A 23096-nucleotide genomic window follows, 5' to 3' on the forward strand; every position below is an offset into this window, starting at 1 on the left:
GCAGTGTATAATGTCCAGTTAGTGCACTGTATAATGCCCATGCAGTGCAGTGTATAACGTCCATGCAGTGCACTGTATAATGGCTTTGCAATGCAGTGTATAATATCCATGCAGTGCACCGTATAATGTCAACGCAGTGCAATGTATAATGTCCATATAGTGCAGTGTATAATGTCCATGCAGTGCATTGTATAATGTCCATGCAGTGCACTTTAAAATGTCCATGCAGAATAGTGTATAATATCCACGCAATGCAGTGTATAATGTCCTTACAGTGCACTGTATAATGCCCATGCAGTGCAGTGTATACTGTTCATGCAGTGCACTGTATAATGTCCATGCAGTACAGTGTATAATATCCATGAAGTGCAGTGTAAAATGTCCATATAGTGCAATGTATAATGTCCATGTTGTGCACTGTATAATATCGATGTTGTGAACGCTATATTGTCCATGCAGTGCCGTGTGCAATATCCATGCCATGCATTGTATAATGTCCATGACATGCACTGTATAATATCCATGCAGTGCAGTGTATAATGTCCATGCAGTGCACTGTATTATATCCATGCAATGCAGAGTATAATATCCATGCAGTGCAGTGTATAATGTCCATGCAGTGCACTGTATAATGTCCATGCATTGCAGTGTATAATATCCATGCAGTGCAGAGTATGATATCCATGCAGTGCAGTGTATAATGTCCATATACTGCACTGTATAATGTCCATGCAGTGCAGTGTACAATGGCCATGCAGTGCACTGCATAATGTCCATGCAGTACAGTGTATAATGTCCATGTAGTGCAGTGCATAATATCCATGCCGTGCACTGTATAATGTCCATGTCATGCTCTTTATAATGTCCATGCAGTGCAGTGCATAATATCCATGCCATGCACTGTATAATGCCCATGCCATGCACTGTATAATGTTCATGCAGTGCACTGTATAATGTGCAGGCAGTGCAGTATATAATGGCCATGCAGTGCAGTGTATACTGTCCATGCAGTGCACTGTATAATGTCCATGTTCTGCAGTGTATAATGTTCATGCAGTGCAGTGTATAATATCCATGTTGTGCAGTATATAATATCCATGCAGTGCATTGTATAATGTCCATGCAGTGCAGTGTATTATGTTCATGCAGTATACTGTATAATATCAATGCCATGCACTGTATAATGTCCATGTAGTGCAGTGCATAATATCCATGCCGTGCACTGTATAATGTCCATGTCATGCTCTTTATAATGTCCATGCAGTGCAGTGCATAATATCCATGCCATGCACTGTATAATGCCCATGCCATGCACTGTATAATGTTCATGCAGTGCACTGTATAATGTGCAGGCAGTGCAGTATATAATGGCCATGCAGTGCAGTGTATACTGTCCATGCAGTGCAGTGTATAATGTCCATGCAGTGCACTGTATAATGTCCATGTTCTGCAGTGTATAATGTTCATGCAGTGCAGTGTATAATATCCATGTTGTGCAGTATATAATATCCATGCAGTGCATTGTATAATGTCCATGCAGTGCAGTGTATTATGTTCATGCAGTATACTGTATAATATCAATGCCACGCACTGTATAATGTCCATGCAGTGCACTGCATATCGTCCATGCAGTGCACTGTATAATGTCCATCTTCTGCAGTGTATAATGTCCATGTTGTGCAGTGCATAATATCCATGCCGTGCACTATATAATGTCCATGCGATGCACTGTATAATGTCCATGCAGTGCAGTGCATAAATTCCATGCCATGCGCTGTATAATGTCCATGCCATGCAGCGCATAATGTCCATGCAATACCATGAATAATGTCCATGCAGTGCAGTGTATAATATCCATGCAGTGCACTGTGTAATGTCCATGCAGTGCGGTGTATAATGCCCATGCAGTGCAGTGTATAAAGACCATGCAGTGCACTGTATAATGTCCATGTTTTTCAGTGCATAATATCCATGTCGTGCACTGTATAATGTCCATGCAGTGCAGTGCATAATATCCATGGCATGCATTGTATAACACCCATGCCATGCACTGTATAATGTTCATGCAGTGCACTGTATAATGTGCATGCAGTGCAGTATAAAATGTCCATGCTGTGCAGTGTATAATGTCCATGCAGTGCACTGTATAATGTCCATGCCATTCACTGTATAATATCCTTGCAGTGCAGTGTATAATGTCCATGCAGTGCAGTGTATAATACCCATGCAGTGCACTATATAATGTCCATGCAATACACTGTGTAATGTCCATGCAGTGCTCTGTATAATGCCCTTGCAGCGCAGTGAATAATATCCATGCAGTGCACTGTATAATGTCCATGCAGTGCACTATATAATATCCATGAGTATAATATCCATACAGTGCAGTGTATAATGTCCATATAGTGCACTGTATAATGTCCATGCAGTGCAGTGTATAAAGCCCACGCAGTGCACTTTAAAATGTCCATGCAGTATAGTGTATAATATTCATGCAGCGCAGTGTATAATGTCCATATTATGCACTGTAGAATGGCCATGCAGTGCAGTGTATAATGTCCATGCAGTGCACTTTAAAATATCCATGCAGTATAGTGTATAATATTAATGTAGTGCAGTGTATCATGTCCATATTATGCACTGTATAATGTCCATGCAGTGCAGTGTATAATGTCCATGCAGTGCACTGTATAATGTCCATGCAGTGCAGAGTGTAATGTCCATGCAATGCGGTGTATAATGTCCATTCTGCGCACTTTAAAATGTCCATGTAGTATAGTGTATAATATTCATGCAGTGCACTGTATAATGTCCATGTTTTTCAGTGCATAATATCCATGCCGTGCACTGTATAATGTCCATGCAGTGCAGTGCATAATATCCATGGCATGCATTGTATAACACCCATGCCATGCACTGTATAATGTTCATGCAGTGCACTGTATAATGTGCATGCAGTGCAGTATAAAATGTCCATGCTGTGCAGTGTATAATGTCCATGCAGTGCACTGTATAATGTCCATGCCATTCACTTTAAAATGTCCATGTAGTATAGTGTATAATATTCATGCAGCGCAGTGCATAATGTCCATATTATGCACTGTATAATGTCCATGCAGTGCACTGTATAATGTCCATGCAGTGCAGTGTATAATGCCCATGCAATGCAGTGTATAATGTCCATGCAGTGCACTGTATAATATTCATGCAGTGCAGAGTATAATATCCATACAGTGCAGTGTATAATGTCCATATAGCGCACTGTATAATGTCCAGGCACTGCAGTGTATAATGTACATGCAGTGCACTTTAAAATGTCCATGCAGTATAGTGTATAATATTCATGCAGTGCAGTGTATAATGGCCATATTATGCAGTGTATAATGTCCATGCAGTGCAGTGTATAATGTCCATGCAGTGCACTGTATAATATCTATGCAGTGCCGTGCATAATATCCATGCAGTGCAGTGTACAATGTCCATATAGTGCAATGTATAATGTCCATGTTGTGCACTGTATAATATCCATGTTGTGCACTCTATGATGTCCATGCAGTGCCGTATGCAATATCCATTCCATGCATTGTATAATGTCCATGGCATGCACTGTATAATATCCATGTAGTGCAGTGTATAATGTCCCTGTAGTGCACTGTATAATTTCCATGAAGTGTGCTGTATAATGTCCATGCAGTGCGGTGTATAATATCCATGCAGTGCATTGTATAATGTCCATGCAGTGCACTGTATAATCTCCATGCAGTGCAGTGCTCATGTCCATGCAATGCACTGGGTAAAGTCCATGCAGTGCAGTATATAATGTCCATGCAGTGCAGTGTATAATGTCCATGCAGTGCACTGTATAATGTCCATGCAGTGCACTGTATAATGTCCATGCAGTACAGTGTATAATGTCCATGCAGTGCAGTGTATAATATCCATGCAGTGCAGAGTATGATATCCATGCAGTGCAGTGTATAATGTCCATATACTGCACTGTAGAATGTCCATGCAGTGCAGTGTACAATGGCCATGCAGTGCACTGCATAATGTCCATGCAGTATAGTGCATAATGTCCATGCAGCGCAGTGCTCATGTCCATGCGATGCACTGGGTAAAGTCCATGCAGTGCAGTATATAATGTCCATGCAGTGCAGTGTAAATATCCATGCCATGCACTGTATAATATCCATGCCATGCACTGCATAATATCCATGCCATGCACTGAATAATGTCCATGCAGTGCACTGTATAATGTCCATGTAGTGCAGTGTATAATGACCATGCAGTGCATGGTATAATGTCCATGTTTTTCAGTGCATAATATCCATGCCGTGCACTGTATAATGTCCATGTCATGCACTTTATAATGTCCATGCAGTGCAGTGCATAATATCCATGCCATGCACTGTATAATGCCCATGCCATGCACTGTATAATGTTCATGCAGTGCACTGTATAATGTGCAGGCAGTGCAGTATATAATGGCCATGCAGTGCAGTGTATACTGTCCATGCAGTGCAGTGTATAATGTCCATGCAGTGCACTGTATAATGTCCATGTTCTGCAGTGTATAATGTTCATGCAGTGCAGTGCATAATATCCATGTTGTGCAGTATATAATATCCATGCAGTGCATTGTATAATGTCCATGCAGTGCAGTGTATTATGTTCATGCAGTATACTGTATAATATCAATGCCATGCACTGTATAATGTCCATGCAGTGCACTGCATATCGTCCATGCAGTGCACTGTATAATGTCCATCTTCTGCAGTGTATAATGTCCATGTTGTGCAGTGCATAATATCCATGCCGTGCACTATATAATGTCCATGCCATGCGCTGTATAATGTCCATGCAGTGCAGTGCATAAATTCCATGCCATGCGCTGTATAATGTCCATGCCATGCACCGCATAATGTCCATGCAATACCATGAATAATGTCCATTCAGTGCAGTGTATAATATCCATGCAGTGCACTGTGTAATGTCCATGCAGTGCGGTGTATAATGTCCATGCAGTTCAGTGTATAAAGACCATGCAGTGCACTGTATAATGTCCATGTTTTTCAGTGCATAATATCTATGCCGTGCACTGTATAATGTCCATGCCATGCACTGTATAATGTCCATGCAGTGCAGTGCATAATATCCATGGCATGCATTGTATAACACCCATGCCATGCACTGTATAATGTTCATGCAGTGCACTGTATAATGTGCATGCAGTGCAGTATAAAATGTCCATGCTGTGCAGTGTATAATGTCCATGCAGTGCACTGTATAATGTCCATGCCATTCACTGTATAATATCCATGCAGTGCAGTGTATAATGTCCATGCAGTGCAGTGTATAATACCCATGCAGTGCACTATATAATGTCCATGCAATACACTGTGTAATGTCCATGCAGTGCTCTGTATAATGCCCTTGCAGCGCAGTGAATAATATCCATGCAGTGCACTGTATAATGTCCATGCAGTGCACTATATAATATCCATGAGTATAATATCCATACAGTGCAGTGTATAATGTCCATATAGTGCACTGTATAATGTCCATGCAGTGCAGTGTATAATGCCCACGCAGTGCACTTTAAAATGTCCATGCAGTATAGTGTATAATATTCATGCAGCGCAGTGTATAATGTCCATATTATGCACTGTAGAATGGCCATGCAGTGCAGTGTATAATGTTCATGCAGTGCACTTTAAAATATCCATGCAGTATAGTGTATAATATTAATGTAGTGCAGTGTATAATGTCCATATTATGCACTGTATAATGTCCATGCAGTGCAGTGTATAATGTCCATGCAGCGCACTGTATAATGTCCATGCAGTGCAGAGTGTAATGCCCATGCAATGCGGTGTATAATGTCCATTCTGTGCACTTTAAAATGTCCATGTAGTATAGTGTATAATATTCATGCAGCGCAGTGCATAATGTCCATATTATGCACTGTATAATGTCCATGCAGTGCACTGTATAATGTCCATGCAGTGCAGTGTATAATGCCCATGCAATGCAGTGTATAATGTCCATGCAGTGCACTGTATAATATTCATGCAGTGCAGAGTATAATATCCATACAGTGCAGTGTATAATGTCCATATAGCGCACTGTATAATGTCCAGACACTGCAGTGTATAATGTACATGCAGTGCACTTTAAAATGTCCATGCAGTATAGTGTATAATATTCATGCAGTGCAGTGTATAATGGCCATATTATGCAGTGTATAATGTCCATGCAGTGCAGTGTATAATGTCCATGCAGTGCACTGTATAATATCTATGCAGTGCCGTGCATAATATCCATGCAGTGCAGTGTACAATGTCCATATAGTGCAATGTATAATGTCCATGTTGTGCACTGTATAATATCCATGTTGTGCACTCTATGATGTCCATGCACTGCCGTATGCAATATCCATGCCATGCATTGTATAATGTCCTTGACATGCACTGTATAATATCCATGTAGTGCAGTGTATAATGTCCCTGCAGTGCACTGTATAATGTCCATATAGTGCACTGTATAATGTCCATGCAGTGCAGTGTATAATGTCCATTCAGTGCACTGTATAATGGCCATGCAGTGCAGTGTATAATGTCCTTGCAATGCAGTGTATAATGTCCAGTTAGTGCACTGTATAATGCCCATGCAGTGCACTGTAGAATGTCCATGCAATGCACTGTATAATGTCCATGCAGTACAGTGTATAACATCCATGCAGTGCAGTGTAGAATGTCCTTACGGTGCACTGTATAATGTCCATGCAGTGCAGTGTATAATATCCATGCAGTGCAGTGTATAATATCCATATATTGTAATGTATAATGTCCATGTTGTGCACTGTATAATATCCATGTTGTGCACTCTATGATGTCCATGCAGTGCCGTATGCAATATCCATGCCATGCATTGTATAATGTCCATGACATGCACTGTATAATATCCATGTAGTGCAGTGTATAATGTCCCTGTAGTGCACTGTATAATGTCCATGAAGTGCGCTGTATAATGTCCATGCAGTGCAGTGTATAATATCCATGCAGTGCATTGTATAATGTCCATGCAGTGCACTGTTTAATCTCCATGCAGCGCAGAGTATAATATCCATGCAGTGCAGTGTATAATGTCCATATAGTGTGCTGTATAATGCCCATACAGTGCAGTGTATAATGCCCATGCAGTGCACTTTAAAATGTCCATGCAGTGTAGTGTATAATATCCATGCAGTGCAGTGTATAATATACATATAGTGCACTGTGTAATGTCCATGCAGTGCAGTGTATAATGTCCATGCAGTGCAGTGTATAATGCCCTTGCAATGCAGTGTATAATGTCCAGTTAGTTCACTGTATAATGCCCATGCAGTGCAGTGTATAACATCCATGCAGTGCACTGTATAATGGCTTTGCAATGCAGTGTATAATATCCATGCAGTGCACTGTATAATGTCCATACAGTGCACTGTATAATGTCAATACAGTGCAATGTATAATGTCCATATAGTGCAGTGTATAATGTCCATGCAGTGCAGTGTATAATGTCCATGCAGTGCACTTTAAAATGTCCATGCAGTGTAGTGTATAATATCTATGCAGCGCAGTGTATAATATACATATAGTGCACTGTGTAATGTCCATGCAGCGCAGTGTATAATGTCCATGCAGGGCACTGTATAATGTCCATACGGTGCAGTGTATAATGTCCATGCAGTGCAGTGTATAATGTCCTTGCAATGCAGTGTATAATGTCCAATTAGTGCACTGTATAATGCCCATGCAGTGCAGTGTATAACATCCATGCAGTGCACTGTATAATGGCTTTGCAATGCAGTGTATAATATCCATGCAGTGCACTGTATAATGTCCATGCAATGCACTGTATAATGTGCATGCAGTGCAGAGTATAATATCCATGCAGTGCAGTGTATAATGTCCATACAGTGCACTGTATAATGTCAATACAGTGCAATGTATAATGTTCATATAGTGCAGTGTATAATGTCCATGCAGTGCAGTGTATAATGTCCATGCAGTGCACTTTAAAATGTCCATGCAGAATAGTGTATAATATCCACGCAATGCAGTGTATAATGTCCTTGCAGTGCACTGTATAATGCCCATGCAGTGCAGTGTATACTGTTCATACAGTGCACGGCATAATGTCCATGCAGTACAGTGTATAATATCCATGAAGTGCAGTGTATAATGTCCATATAGTGCAATGTATAATGTCCATGTTGTGCACTGTATAATATCGATGTTGTGAACTCTATAATGTCCATGCAGTGCCGTGTTCAATATCCATGCCATGCATTGTATAATGTCCATGACATGCACTGTATAATATCCATGCAGTGCAGTGTATAATGTCCATGCAGTGCACTGTATAATATCCATGCAGTGCAGAGTATAATATCCATGCAGTGCAGTGTATAATGTCCATGCAGTGCACTGTATAATGTCCATGCAGTGCACTGTATAATGTCCATGCAGTACAGTGTATAATGTCCATGCAGTGCAGTGTATAATATCCATGCAGTGCAGAGTATGATATCCATGCAGTGCAGTGTATAATGTCCATATACTGCACTGTATAATGTCCATGCAGTGCAGTGTACAATGGCCATGCAGTGCACTGCATAATGTCCATGCAGTACAGTGTATAATGTCTATGCAGTGCAGTGCTCATGTCCATGCAATGCACTGGGTAAAGTCCATGCAGTGCAGTATATAATGTCCATGCAGTGCAGTGTAAATATCCATGCCATGCACTGTATAATATCCATGCTATGCACTGCATAATATCCATGCCATGCACTGTATAATGTTCATGCAGTGCACTGTATAATGTGCAGGCAGTGCAGTATATAATGGCCATGCAGTGCAGTGTATACTGTCCATGCAGTGCAGTGTATAATGTCCATGCAGTGCACTGTATAATGTCCATGTTCTGCAGTGTATAATGTTCATGCAGTGCAGTGTATAATATCCATGTTGTGCAGTATATAATATCCATGCAGTGCATTGTATAATGTCCATGCAGTGCAGTGTATTATGTTCATGCAGTATACTGTATAATATCAATGCCATGCACTGTATAATGTCCATGCAGTGCACTGCATATCGTCCATGCAGTGCACTGTATAATGTCCATCTTCTGCAGTGTATAATGTCCATGTTGTGCAGTGCATAATATCCATGCCGTGCACTATATAATGTCCATGCCATGCGCTGTATAATGTCCATGCAGTGCAGTGCATAAATTCCATGCCATGTGCTGTATAATGTCCATGCCATGCACCGCATAATGTCCATGCAATACCATGAATAATGTCCATGCAGTGCAGTGTATAATATCCATGCAGTGCACTGTGTAATGTCCATGCAGTGCGGTGTATAATGCCCATGCAGTGCACTGTATAAAGACCATGCAGTGCACTGTATAATGTCCATGTTTTTCAGTGCATAATATCCATGCCGTGCACTGTATAATGTCCATGCCATGCACTGTATAATGTCCATGCAGTGCAGTGCATAATATCCATGGCATGCATTGTATAACACCCATGCCATGCACTGTATACTGTTCATGCAGTGCACTGTATAATGTGCATGCAGTGCAGTATAAAATGTCCATGCAGTGCAGTGTATAATGTCCATGCAGTGCACTGTATAATGTCCATGCCATTCACTGTATAATATCCATGCAGTGCAGTGTATAATGTCCATGCAGTGCAGTGTATAATACCCATGCAGTGCACTATATAATGTCCATGCAATACACTGTGTAATGTCCATGCAGTGCTCTGTATAATGCCCTTGCAGCGCAGTGAATAATATCCATGCAGTGCACTGTATAATGTCCATGCAGTGCACTATATAATATCCATGAGTATAATGTCCATACAGTGCAGTGTATAATGTCCATATAGTGCACTGTATAATGTCCATGCAGTGCAGTGTATAATGCCCACGCAGTGCACTTTAAAATGTCCATGCAGTATAGTGTATAATATTCATGCAGCGCAGTGTATAATGTCCATATTATGCACTGTAGAATGGCCATGCAGTGCAGTGTATAATGTCCATGCAGTGCACTTTAAAATATCCATGCAGTATAGTGTATAATATTAATGTAGTGCAGTGTATAATGTCCATATTATGCACTGTATAATGTCCATGCAGTGCAGTGTATAATGTCCATGCAGTGCACTGTATAATGTCCATGCAGTGCAGAGTGTAATGTCCATGCAATGCGGTGTATAATGTCCATTCTGCACACTTTAAAATGTCCATGTAGTATAGTGTATAATATTCATGCAGTGCACTGTATAATGTCCATGTTTTTCAGTGCATAATATCCATGCCGTGCACTGTATAATGTCCATGCAGTGCAGTGCATAATATCCATGGCATGCATTGTATAACACCCATGCCATGCACTGTATAATGTTCATGCAGTGCACTGTATAATGTGCATGCAATGCAGTATAAAATGTCCATGCTGTGCAGTGTATAATGTCCATGCAGTGCACTGTATAATGTCCATGCAGTGCACTGTATAATGTCCATGCAGTGCAGTGTATAATGCCCATGCAATGCAGTGTATAATGTCCATGCAGTGCACTGTATAATATTCATGCAGTGCAGAGTATAATATCCATACAGTGCAGTGTATAATGTCCATATAGCGCACTGTATAATATCCACGCAATGCAGTGTATAATGTCCTTGCAGTGCACTGTATAATGCCCATGCAGTGCAGTGTATACTGTTCATACAGTGCACGGTATAATGTCCATGCAGTACAGTGTATAATATCCATGAAGTGCAGTGTATAATGTCCATATAGTGCAATGTATAATGTCCATGTTGTGCACTGTATAATATCGATGTTGTGAACTCTATAATGTCCATGCAGTGCCGTGTTCAATATCCATGCCATGCATTGTATAATGTCCATGACATGCACTGTATAATATCCATGCAGTGCAGTGTATAATGTCCATGCAGTGCACTGTATAATATCCATGCAGTGCAGAGTATAATATCCATGCAGTGCAGTGTATAATGTCCATGCAGTGCACTGTATAATGTCCATGCAGTGCACTGTATAATGTCCATGCAGTACAGTGTATAATGTCCATGCAGTGCAGTGTATAATATCCATGCAGTGCAGAGTATGATATCCATGCAGTGCAGTGTATAATGTCCATATACTGCACTGTATAATGTCCATGCAGTGCAGTGTACAATGGCCATGCAGTGCACTGCATAATGTCCATGCAGTACAGTGTATAATGTCTATGCAGTGCAGTGCTCATGCCCATGCAATGCACTGGGTAAAGTCCATGCAGTGCAGTATATAATGTCCATGCAGTGCAGTGTAAATATCCATGCCATGCACTGTATAATATCCATGCTATGCACTGCATAATATCCATGCCATGCACTGTATAATGTTCATGCAGTGCACTGTATAATGTGCAGGCAGTGCAGTATATAATGGCCATGCAGTGCAGTGTATACTGTCCATGCAGTGCAGTGTATAATGTCCATGCAGTGCACTGTATAATGTCCATGTTCTGCAGTGTATAATGTTCATGCAGTGCAGTGTATAATATCCATGTTGTGCAGTATATAATATCCATGCAGTGCATTGTATAATGTCCATGCAGTGCAGTGTATTATGTTCATGCAGTATACTGTATAATATCAATGCCATGCACTGTATAATGTCCATGCAGTGCACTGCATATCGTCCATGCAGTGCACTGTATAATGTCCATCTTCTGCAGTGTATAATGTCCATGTTGTGCAGTGCATAATATCCATGCCGTGCACTATATAATGTCCATGCCATGCGCTGTATAATGTCCATGCAGTGCAGTGCATAAATTCCATGCCATGTGCTGTATAATGTCCATGCCATGCACCGCATAATGTCCATGCAATACCATGAATAATGTCCATGCAGTGCAGTGTATAATATCCATGCAGTGCAGAGTATGATATCCATGCAGTGCAGTGTATAATGTCCATATACTGCACTGTATAATGTCCATGCAGTGCAGTGTACAATGGCCATGCAGTGCACTGCATAATGTCCATGCAGTACAGTGTATAATGTCCATGTAGTGCAGTGCATAATATCCATGCCGTGCACTGTATAATGTCCATGTCATGCTCTTTATAATGTCCATGCAGTGCAGTGCATAATATCCATGCCATGCACTGTATAATGCCCATGCCATGCACTGTATAATGTTCATGCAGTGCACTGTATAATGTGCAGGCAGTGCAGTATATAATGGCCATGCAGTGCAGTGTATACTGTCCATGCAGTGCACTGTATAATGTCCATGTTCTGCAGTGTATAATGTTCATGCAGTGCAGTGTATAATATCCATGTTGTGCAGTATATAATATCCATGCAGTGCATTGTATAATGTCCATGCAGTGCAGTGTATTATGTTCATGCAGTATACTGTATAATATCAATGCCATGCACTGTATAATGTCCATGTAGTGCAGTGCATAATATCCATGCCGTGCACTGTATAATGTCCATGTCATGCTCTTTATAATGTCCATGCAGTGCAGTGCATAATATCCATGCCATGCACTGTATAATGCCCATGCCATGCACTGTATAATGTTCATGCAGTGCACTGTATAATGTGCAGGCAGTGCAGTATATAATGGCCATGCAGTGCAGTGTATACTGTCCATGCAGTGCAGTGTATAATGTCCATGCAGTGCACTGTATAATGTCCATGTTCTGCAGTGTATAATGTTCATGCAGTGCAGTGTATAATATCCATGTTGTGCAGTATATAATATCCATGCAGTGCATTGTATAATGTCCATGCAGTGCAGTGTATTATGTTCATGCAGTATACTGTATAATATCAATGCCACGCACTGTATAATGTCCATGCAGTGCACTGCATATCGTCCATGCAGTGCACTGTATAATGTCCATCTTCTGCAGTGTATAATGTCCATGTTGTGCAGTGCATAATATCCATGCCGTGCACTATATAATGTCCATGCCATGCGCTGTATAATGTCCATGCAGTGCAGTGCATAAATTCCATGCCATGTGCTGTATAATGTCCATGCCATGCACCGCATAATGTCCATGCAATACCATGAATAATGTCCATGCAGTGCAGTGTATAATATCCATGCAGTGCACTGTGTAATGTCCATGCAGTGCGGTGTATAATGTCCATGCAGTGCAGTGTATAAAGACCATGCAGTGCACTGTATAATGCCCATGTTTTTCAGTGCATAATATCCATGCCGTGCACTGTATAATGTCCATGCCATGCACTGTATAATGTCCATGCAGTGCAGTGCATAATATCCATGGCATGCATTGTATAACACCCATGCCATGCACTGTATACTGTTCATGCAGTGCACTGTATAATGTGCATGCAGTGCAGTATAAAATGTCCATGCTGTGCAGTGTATAATGTCCATGCAGTGCACTGTATAATGTCCATGCCATTCACTGTATAATATCCATGCAGTGCAGTGTATAATGTCCATGCAGTGCAGTGTATAATACCCATGCAGTGCACTATATAATGTCCATGCAATACACTGTGTAATGTCCATGCAGTGCTCTGTATAATGCCCTTGCAGCGCAGTGAATAATATCCATGCAGTGCACTGTATAATGTCCATGCAGTGCACTATATAATATCCATGAGTATAATATCCATACAGTGCAGTGTATAATGTCCATATAGTGCACTGTATAATGTCCATGCAGTGCAGTGTATAATGCCCACGCAGTGCACTTTAAAATGTCCATGCAGTATAGTGTATAATATTCATGCAGCGCAGTGTATAATGTCCATATTATGCACTGTAGAATGGCCATGCAGTGCAGTGTATAATGTCCATGCAGTGCACTTTAAAATATCCATGCAGTATAGTGTATAATATTAATGTAGTGCAGTGTATAATGTCCATATTATGCACTGTATAATGTCCATGCAGTGCAGTGTATAATGTCCATGCAGTGCACTGTATAATGTCCATGCAGTGCAGAGTGTAATGTCCATGCAATGCGGTGTATAATGTCCATTCTGTGCACTTTAAAATGTCCATGTAGTATAGTGTATAATATTCATGCAGTGCAGTGCATAATGTCCATATTATGCACTGTATAATGTCCATGCAGTGCACTGTATAATGTCCATGCAGTGCAGTGTATAATGCCCATGCAATGCAGTGTATAATATCCATGCAGTGCACTGTATAATATTCATGCAGTGCAGAGTATAATATCCATACAGTGCAGTGTATGATGTCCATATAGCGCACTGTATAATGTCCAGGCACTGCAGTGTATAATGTACATGCAGTGCACTTTAAAATGTCCATGCAGTATAGTGTATAATATTCATGCAGTGCAGTGTATAATGGCCATATTATGCAGTGTATAATGTCCATGCAGTGCACAGTATAATGTCCATGCAGTGAAGTGTATAATGTCCATTCAGTGCACTGTATAATGTCCATGCAGTGCAGCGTATAATGTCCTTGCAATGCAGTGTATAATGTCCAGTTAGTGCACTGAATAATGCCCATGCAGTGCAGTGTATAATGTTCATGCAGTGCACTGTATAATGGCTTTGCAATGCAGTGTATAATATCCATGCAGTGCACTGTATAATGTCCATGCAATGCACTGTATAATGTCCATGCAATACAGTGTATAACATCCATGCAGTGCAGTGTAGAATGTCCTTACAGTGCACTGTATAATGTCCATGCAGTGCAGTGTATAATATACATGCAGTGCAGTGTATAATATCCATATAGTGCAATGTATAATGTCCATGTCGTGCACTGTATAATATCCATGTTGTGCACTCTATGATGTCCATGCAGTGCCGTATGCAATATCCATGCCATGCATTGTATAATGTCCATGACATGCACTGTATAATATCCATGTAGTGCAGTGTATAATGCCCCTGTAGTGCACTGTATAATGTCCATGAAGTGCGCTGTATAATGTCCATGCAGTGCAGTGTATAATATCCATGCAGTGCATTGTATAATGTCCATGCAGTGCACTGTATAATCTCCATGCAGTGCAGAGTATAATATCCATGCAGTGCAGTGTATAATGTCCATATAGTGTGCTGTATAATGTCCATGCAGTGCAGTGTATAATGCCCATGCAGTGCACTTTAAAATGTCCATGCAGTGTAGTGTATAATATCCATGCAGTGCAGTGTATAATATACATATAGTGCACTGTGTAATGTCCATGCAGTGCAGTGTATAATGTCCATGCAGGGCACTGTATAATGTCCATGCGGTGCAGTGTATAATGTCCTTGCAATGCAGTGTATAATTTCCAGTTAGTGCACTGTATAATGCCCATGCAGTGCAGTGTATAACATCCATGCAGTGCACTGTATAATGGCTTTGCAATGCAGTGTATAATATCCATGCAGTGCACTGTATAATGTCCATGCAATGCACTGTATAATGTGCATGCCGTGCAGAGTATAATATCCATGCAGTGCAGTGTACAATGTCCATACAGTGCACTGTATAATGTCAATACAGTGCAATGTATAATGTCCATATAGTGCAGTGTATAATGTCCATGCAGTGCAGTGTATAATGTCCATGCAGTGCACTTTAAAATGTCCATGCAGAATAGTGTATAATATCCACGCAATGCAGTGTATAATGTCCTTACAGTGCACTGTATAATGCCCATGCAGTGCAGTGTATACTGTTCATACAGTGCACGGCATAATGTCCATGCAGTACAGTGTATAATATCCATGAAGTGCAGTGCATAATGTCCATATAGTGCAATGTATAATGTCCATGTTGTGCACTGTATAATATCGATGTTGTGAAGTCTATAATGTCCATGCAGTGCCGTGTTCAATATCCATGCCATGCATTGTATAATGTCCATGACATGCACTGTATAATATCCATGCAGTGCAGTGTATAATGTCCATGCAGTGCACTGTATAATATCCATGCAGTGCAGAGTATAATATCCATGCAGTGCACTGTATAATGTCCATGCAGTGCACTGTATAATGTCCATGCAGTGCACTGTATAATGTCCATGCAGTGCCGTGTTCAATATCCATGCCATGCATTGTATAATGTCCATGACATGCACTGTATAATATCCATGCAGTGCAGTGTATAATGTCCATGCAGTACAGTGTATAATGTCCATGCAGCGCAGTGCTCATGTCCATGCAATGCACTGGGTAAAGTCCATGCAGTGCAGTATATAATGTCCATGCAGTGCAGTGTAAATATCCATGCCATGCACTGTATAATATCCATGCCATGCACTGCATAATATCCATGCCATGCACTGAATAATGTCCATGCCATGCACTGTATAATGTCCATGTAGTGCAGTGTATAATGACCATGCAGTGCATGGTATAATGTCCATGTTTTTCAGTGCATAATATCCATGCCGTGCACTGTATAATGTCCATGTCATGCACTTTATAATGTCCATGCAGTGCAGTGCATAATATCCATGCCATGCACTGTATAATGCCCATGCCATGCACTGTATAATATCCATGCAGTGCACTGTGTAATGTCCATGCAGTGCGGTGTATAATGTCCATGCAGTGCAGTGTATAAAGACCATGCAGTGCACTGTATAATGTCCATGTTTTTCAGTGCATAATATCCATGCCGTGCACTGTATAATGTCCATGCCATGCACTGTATAATGTCCATGCAGTGCAGTGCATAATATCCATGGCATGCATTGTATAACACCCATGCCATGCACTGTATACTGTTCATGCAGTGCACTGTATAATGTGCATGCAGTGCAGTATAAAATGTCCATGCTGTGCAGTGTATAATGTCCATGCAGTGCACTGTATAATGTCCATGCCATTCACTGTATAATATCCATGCAGTGCAGTGTATAATGTCCATGCAGTGCAGTGTATAATACCCATGCAGTGCACTATATAATGTCCATGCAATACACTGTGTAATGTCCATGCAGTGCTCTGTATAATGCCCTTGCAGCGCAGTGAATAATATCCATGCAGTGCACTGTATAATGTCCATGCAGTGCACTATATAATATCCATGAGTATAATATCCATACAGTGCAGTGTATAATGTCCATATAGTGCACTGTATAATGTCCATGCAGTGCAGTGTATAATGCCCACGCAGTGCACTTTAAAATGTCCATGCAGTATAGTGTATAATATTCATGCAGCGCAGTGTATAATGTCCATATTATGCACTGTAGAATGGCCATGCAGTGCAGTGTATAATGTCCATGCAGTGCACTTTAAAATATCCATGCAGTATAGTGTATAATATTAATGTAGTGCAGTGTATAATGTCCATATTATGCACTGTATAATGTCCATGCAGTGCAGTGTATAATGTCCATGCAGTGCACTGTATAATGTCCATGCAGTGCAGAGTGTAATGTCCATGCAATGCGGTGTATAATGTCCATTCTGTGCACTTTAAAATGTCCATGTAGTATAGTGTATAATATTCATGCAGTGCAGTGCATAATGTCCATATTATGCACTGTATAATGTCCATGCAGTGCACTGTATAATGTCCATGCAGTGCAGTGTATAATGCCCATGCAATGCAGTGTATAATATCCATGCAGTGCACTGTATAATATTCATGCAGTGCAGAGTATAATATCCATACAGTGCAGTGTATAATGTCCATATAGCGCACTGTATAATGTCCAGGCACTGCAGTGTATAATGTACATGCAGTGCACTTTAAAATGTCCATGCAGTATAGTGTATAATATTCATGCAGTGCAGTGTATAATGGCCATATTATGCAGTGTATAATGTCCATGCAGTGCACAGTATAATGTCCATGCAGTGAAGTGTATAATGTCCATTCAGTGCACTGTATAATGTCCATGCAGTGCAGCGTATAATGTCCTTGCAATGCAGTGTATAATGTCCAGTTAGTGCACTGAATAATGCCCATGCAGTGCAGTGTATAATGTTCATGCAGTGCACTGTATAATGGCTTTGCAATGCAGTGTATAATATCCATGCAGTGCACTGTATAATGTCCATGCAATGCACTGTATAATGTCCATGCAATACAGTGTATAACATCCATGCAGTGCAGTGTAGAATGTCCTTACAGTGCACTGTATAATGTCCATGCAGTGCAGTGTATAATATACATGCAGTGCAGTGTATAATATCCATATAGTGCAATGTATAATGTCCATGTCGTGCACTGTATAATATCCATGTTGTGCACTCTATGATGTCCATGCAGTGCCGTATGCAATATCCATGCCATGCATTGTATAATGTCCATGACATGCACTGTATAATATCCATGTAGTGCAGTGTATAATGCCCCTGTAGTGCACTGTATAATGTCCATGAAGTGCGCTGTATAATGTCCATGCAGTGCAGTGTATAATATCCATGCAGTGCATTGTATAATGTCCATGCAGTGCACTGTATAATCTCCATGCAGTGCAGAGTATAATATCCATGCAGTGCAGTGTATAATGTCCATATAGTGTGCTGTATAATGTCCATGCAGTGCAGTGTATAATGCCCATGCAGTGCACTTTAAAATGTCCATGCAGTGTAGTGTATAATATCCATGCAGTGCAGTGTATAATATACATATAGTGCACTGTGTAATGTCCATGCAGTGCAGTGTATAATGTCCATGCAGGGCACTGTATAATGTCCATGCGGTGCAGTGTATAATGTCCTTGCAATGCAGTGTATAATGTCCAGTTAATGCACTGTATAATGCCCATGCAGTGCAGTGTATAACATCCATGCAGTGCACTGTATAATGGCTTTGCAATGCAGTGTATAATATCCATGCAGTGCACTGTATAATGTCCATGCAATGCACTGTATAATGTGCATGCCGTGCAGAGTATAATATCCATGCAGTGCAGTGTACAATGTCCATACAGTGCACTGTATAATGTCAATACAGTGCAATGTATAATGTCCATATAGTGCAGTGTATAATGTCCATGCAGTGCAGTGTATAATGTCCATGCAGTGCACTTTAAAATGTCCATGCAGAATAGTGTATAATATCCACGCAATGCAGTGTATAATGTCCTTACAGTGCACTGTATAATGCCCATGCAGTGCAGTGTATACTGTTCATACAGTGCACGGCATAATGTCCATGCAGTACAGTGTATAATATCCATGAAGTGCAGTGCATAATGTCCATATAGTGCAATGTATAATGTCCATGTTGTGCACTGTATAATATCGATGTTGTGAAGTCTATAATGTCCATGCAGTGCCGTGTTCATTATCCATGCCATGCATTGTATAATGTCCATGACATGCACTGTATAATATCCATGCAGTGCAGTGTATAATGTCCATGCAGTGCACTGTATAATATACATGCAGTGCAGAGTATAATATCCACGCAGTGCACTGTATAATGTCCATGCAGTGCACTGTATAATGTCCATGCAGTGCACTGTATAATGTCCATGCAGTGCCGTGTTCAATATCCATGCCATGCATTGTATAATGTCCATGACATGCACTGTATAATATCCATGCAGTGCAGTGTATAATGTCCATGCAGTACAGTGTATAATGTCCATGCAGCGCAGTGCTCATGTCCATGCAATGCACTGGGTAAAGTCCATGCAGTGCAGTATATAATGTCCATGCAGTGCAGTGTAAATATCCATGCCATGCACTGTATAATATCCATGCCATGCACTGCATAATATCCATGCCATGCACTGAATAATGTCCATGCCATGCACTGTATAATGTCCATGTAGTGCAGTGTATAATGACCATGCAGTGCATGGTATAATGTCCATGTTTTTCAGTGCATAATATCCATGCCGTGCACTGTATAATGTCCATGTCATGCACTTTATAATGTCCATGCAGTGCAGTGCATAATATCCATGCCATGCACTGTATAATGCCCATGCCATGCACTGTATAATGTTCATGCAGTGCACTGTATAATGTGCAGGCAGTGCAGTATATAATGGCCATGCAGTGCAGTGTATACTGTCCATGCAGTGCAGTGTATAATGTCCATGCAGTGCACTGTATAATGTCCATGTTCTGCAGTGTATAATGTTCATGCAGTGCAGTGTATAATATCCATGTTGTGCAGTATATAATATCCATGCAGTGCATTGTATAATGTCCATGCAGTGCAGTGTATTATGTTCATGCAGTATACTGTATAATATCAATGCCATGCACTGTATAATGTCCATGCAGTGCACTGCATATCGTCCATGCAGTGCACTGTATAATGTCCATCTTCTGCAGTGTATAATGTCCATGTTGTGCAGTGCATAATATCCATGCCGTGCACTATATAATGTCCATGCCATGCGCTGTATAATGTCCATGCAGTGCAGTGCATAAATTCCATGCCATGTGCTGTATAATGTCCATGCCATGCACCGCATAATGTCCATGCAATACCATGAATAATGTCCATGCAGTGCAGTGTATAATATCCATGCAGTGCACTGTGTAATGTCCATGCAGTGCGGTGTATAATGTCCATGCAGTGCAGTGTATAAAGACCATGCCGTGCACTGTATAATGTCCATGCCATGCACTGTATAATGTCCATGCAGTGCAGTGCATAATATCCATGGCATGCATTGTATAACACCCATGCCATGCACTGTATACTGTTCATGCAGTGCACTGTATAATGTCCATGCTGTGCAGTGTATAATGTCCATGCAGTGCACTGTATAATGTCCATGCCATTCACTGTATAATATCCATGCAGTGCAGTGTATAATGTCCATGCAGTGCAGTGTATAATACCCATGCAGTGCACTATATAATGTCCATGCAATACACTGTGTAATGTCCATGCAGTGCTCTGTATAATGCCCTTGCAGCGCAGTGAATAATATCCATGCAGTGCACTGTATAATGTCCATGCAGTGCACTATATAATATCCATGAGTATAATATCCATACAGTGCAGTGTATAATGTCCATATAGTGCACTGTATAATGTCCATGCAGTGCAGTGTATAATGCCCACGCAGTGCACTTTAAAATGTCCATGCAGTATAGTGTATAATATTCAAGCAGCGCAGTGTATAATGTCCATATTATGCACTGTAGAATGGCCATGCAGTGCAGTGTATAATGTCCATGCAGTGCACTGTATAATGTCCTTCTTCTGCAGTGTATAATGTCCATGTTGTGCAGTGCATAATATCCATGCCGTGCACTATATAATGTCCATGCCATGCACCGCATAATGTCCATGCAATACCATGAATAATGTCCATGCAGTGCAGTGTATAATATCCATGCAGTGCACTGTGTAATGTCCATGCAGTGCGGTGTATAATGTCCATGCAGTGCAGTGTATAAAGACCATGCAGTGCACTGTATAATGCCCATGTTTTTCAGTGCATAATATCTATGCCGTGCACTGTACAATGTCCATGTCTTGCACTGTATAATGTCCATGCAGTGCAGTGCATAATATCCATGGCATGCATTGTATAACACCCATGCCATGCACTGTATAATGTTCATGCAGCGCACTGTATAATGTGCATGCAGTGCAGTATAAAGTGTCCATGCTGTGCAGTGTATAATGTCCATGCAGTGCACTGTATAATGTCCATGCCATTCACTGTCTAATATCCATGCAGTGCAGTGTATAATGTCCATGCAGTGCAGTGTATAATACCCATGCAGTCCACTATATAATGTCCATGCAGTACACTGTTTAATGTCCATGCAGTGCTCTGTATAATGCCCTTGCAGCGAGTGAATAATATCCATGCAGTGCACTGTATAATGTCCATGCAGTGCACTGTATAATATCCATGAGTATAATATCCATACAGTGCAGTGTATAATTTCCATATAGTGCACTGTATAATGTCCATGCAGTGCAGTGTATAATGCCCACGCAGTGCACTTTAAAATGTCCATGCAGTATAGTGTATAATATTCATGCAGCGCAGTGTATAATGTCCATATTATGCAGTGTATAATGTCCATGCAGTGCAGTGTATAATGCCCATGCAGTGCACTTTAAAATATCCATGCAGTATAGTGTATAATATTAATGTAGTGCAGTGTATAATGTCCATATTATGCACTGTATAATGTCCATGCAGTGCAGTGTATAATGTCCATGCAGTGCACTGTATAATGTCCATGCAGTGCAGAGTATAATGTCCATGCAATGCGGTGTATAATGTCCATTCTGTGCACTTTAAAATGTCCATGCAGTATAGTGTATAATATTCATGCAGTGCAGTGCATAATGTCCATATTATGCACTGTATAATGTCCATGCCGTGCAGTGTATAATGTCCACGCAGTGCACTGCATAATGTCCATGCAGTGCAGTGTATAATGCCCATGCAATGCAGTGTATAATGTCCATGCAGTGCACTGTATAATATCCATGCAGTGCAGAGTATAATATCCATACAGTGCAGTGTATAATGTCCATATAGTGCACTGTATAATGTCCAGGCACTGCAGTGTATAATGTACATGCAGTGCACTTTAAAATGTCCATGCAGTATAGTGTATAATATTCATGCAGTGCAGTGTATAATGGCCACATTATGCAGTGTATAATGTCCATGCAGTGCACAGTATAATATCCATGCAGTGCAGTGTATAATGTCCATGCAGTGCACTGTATAATGTCTATGCAGTGCCGTGTATAATATCCATGCAGTGCAGTGTACAATGTCCATATAGTGCAATGTATAATGTCCATGTTGTGCACTGTATAATATCCATGTTGTGCACTCTATGATGTCCATGTACTGCTGTATGCAATATCCATGCCATGCATTGTATAATGTCCTTGACATGCACTGTATAATATCCATGTGCAGTGTATAATGTTCCTGTAGTGCACTGTATAATGTACATATAGTGTGCTGTATAATTTCCATGCCGTGCAGTGTATAATGCCCATTCAGTGCACTTTAAAATGTCCATGCAGTGTAGTGTATAATATCCATGCAGTGCAATG

The sequence above is a fragment of the Pristiophorus japonicus genome, chromosome 6 (assembly GCF_044704955.1).
Source record: "Pristiophorus japonicus isolate sPriJap1 chromosome 6, sPriJap1.hap1, whole genome shotgun sequence".
Classification (NCBI taxonomy): Eukaryota; Metazoa; Chordata; class Chondrichthyes; family Pristiophoridae; genus Pristiophorus; species Pristiophorus japonicus.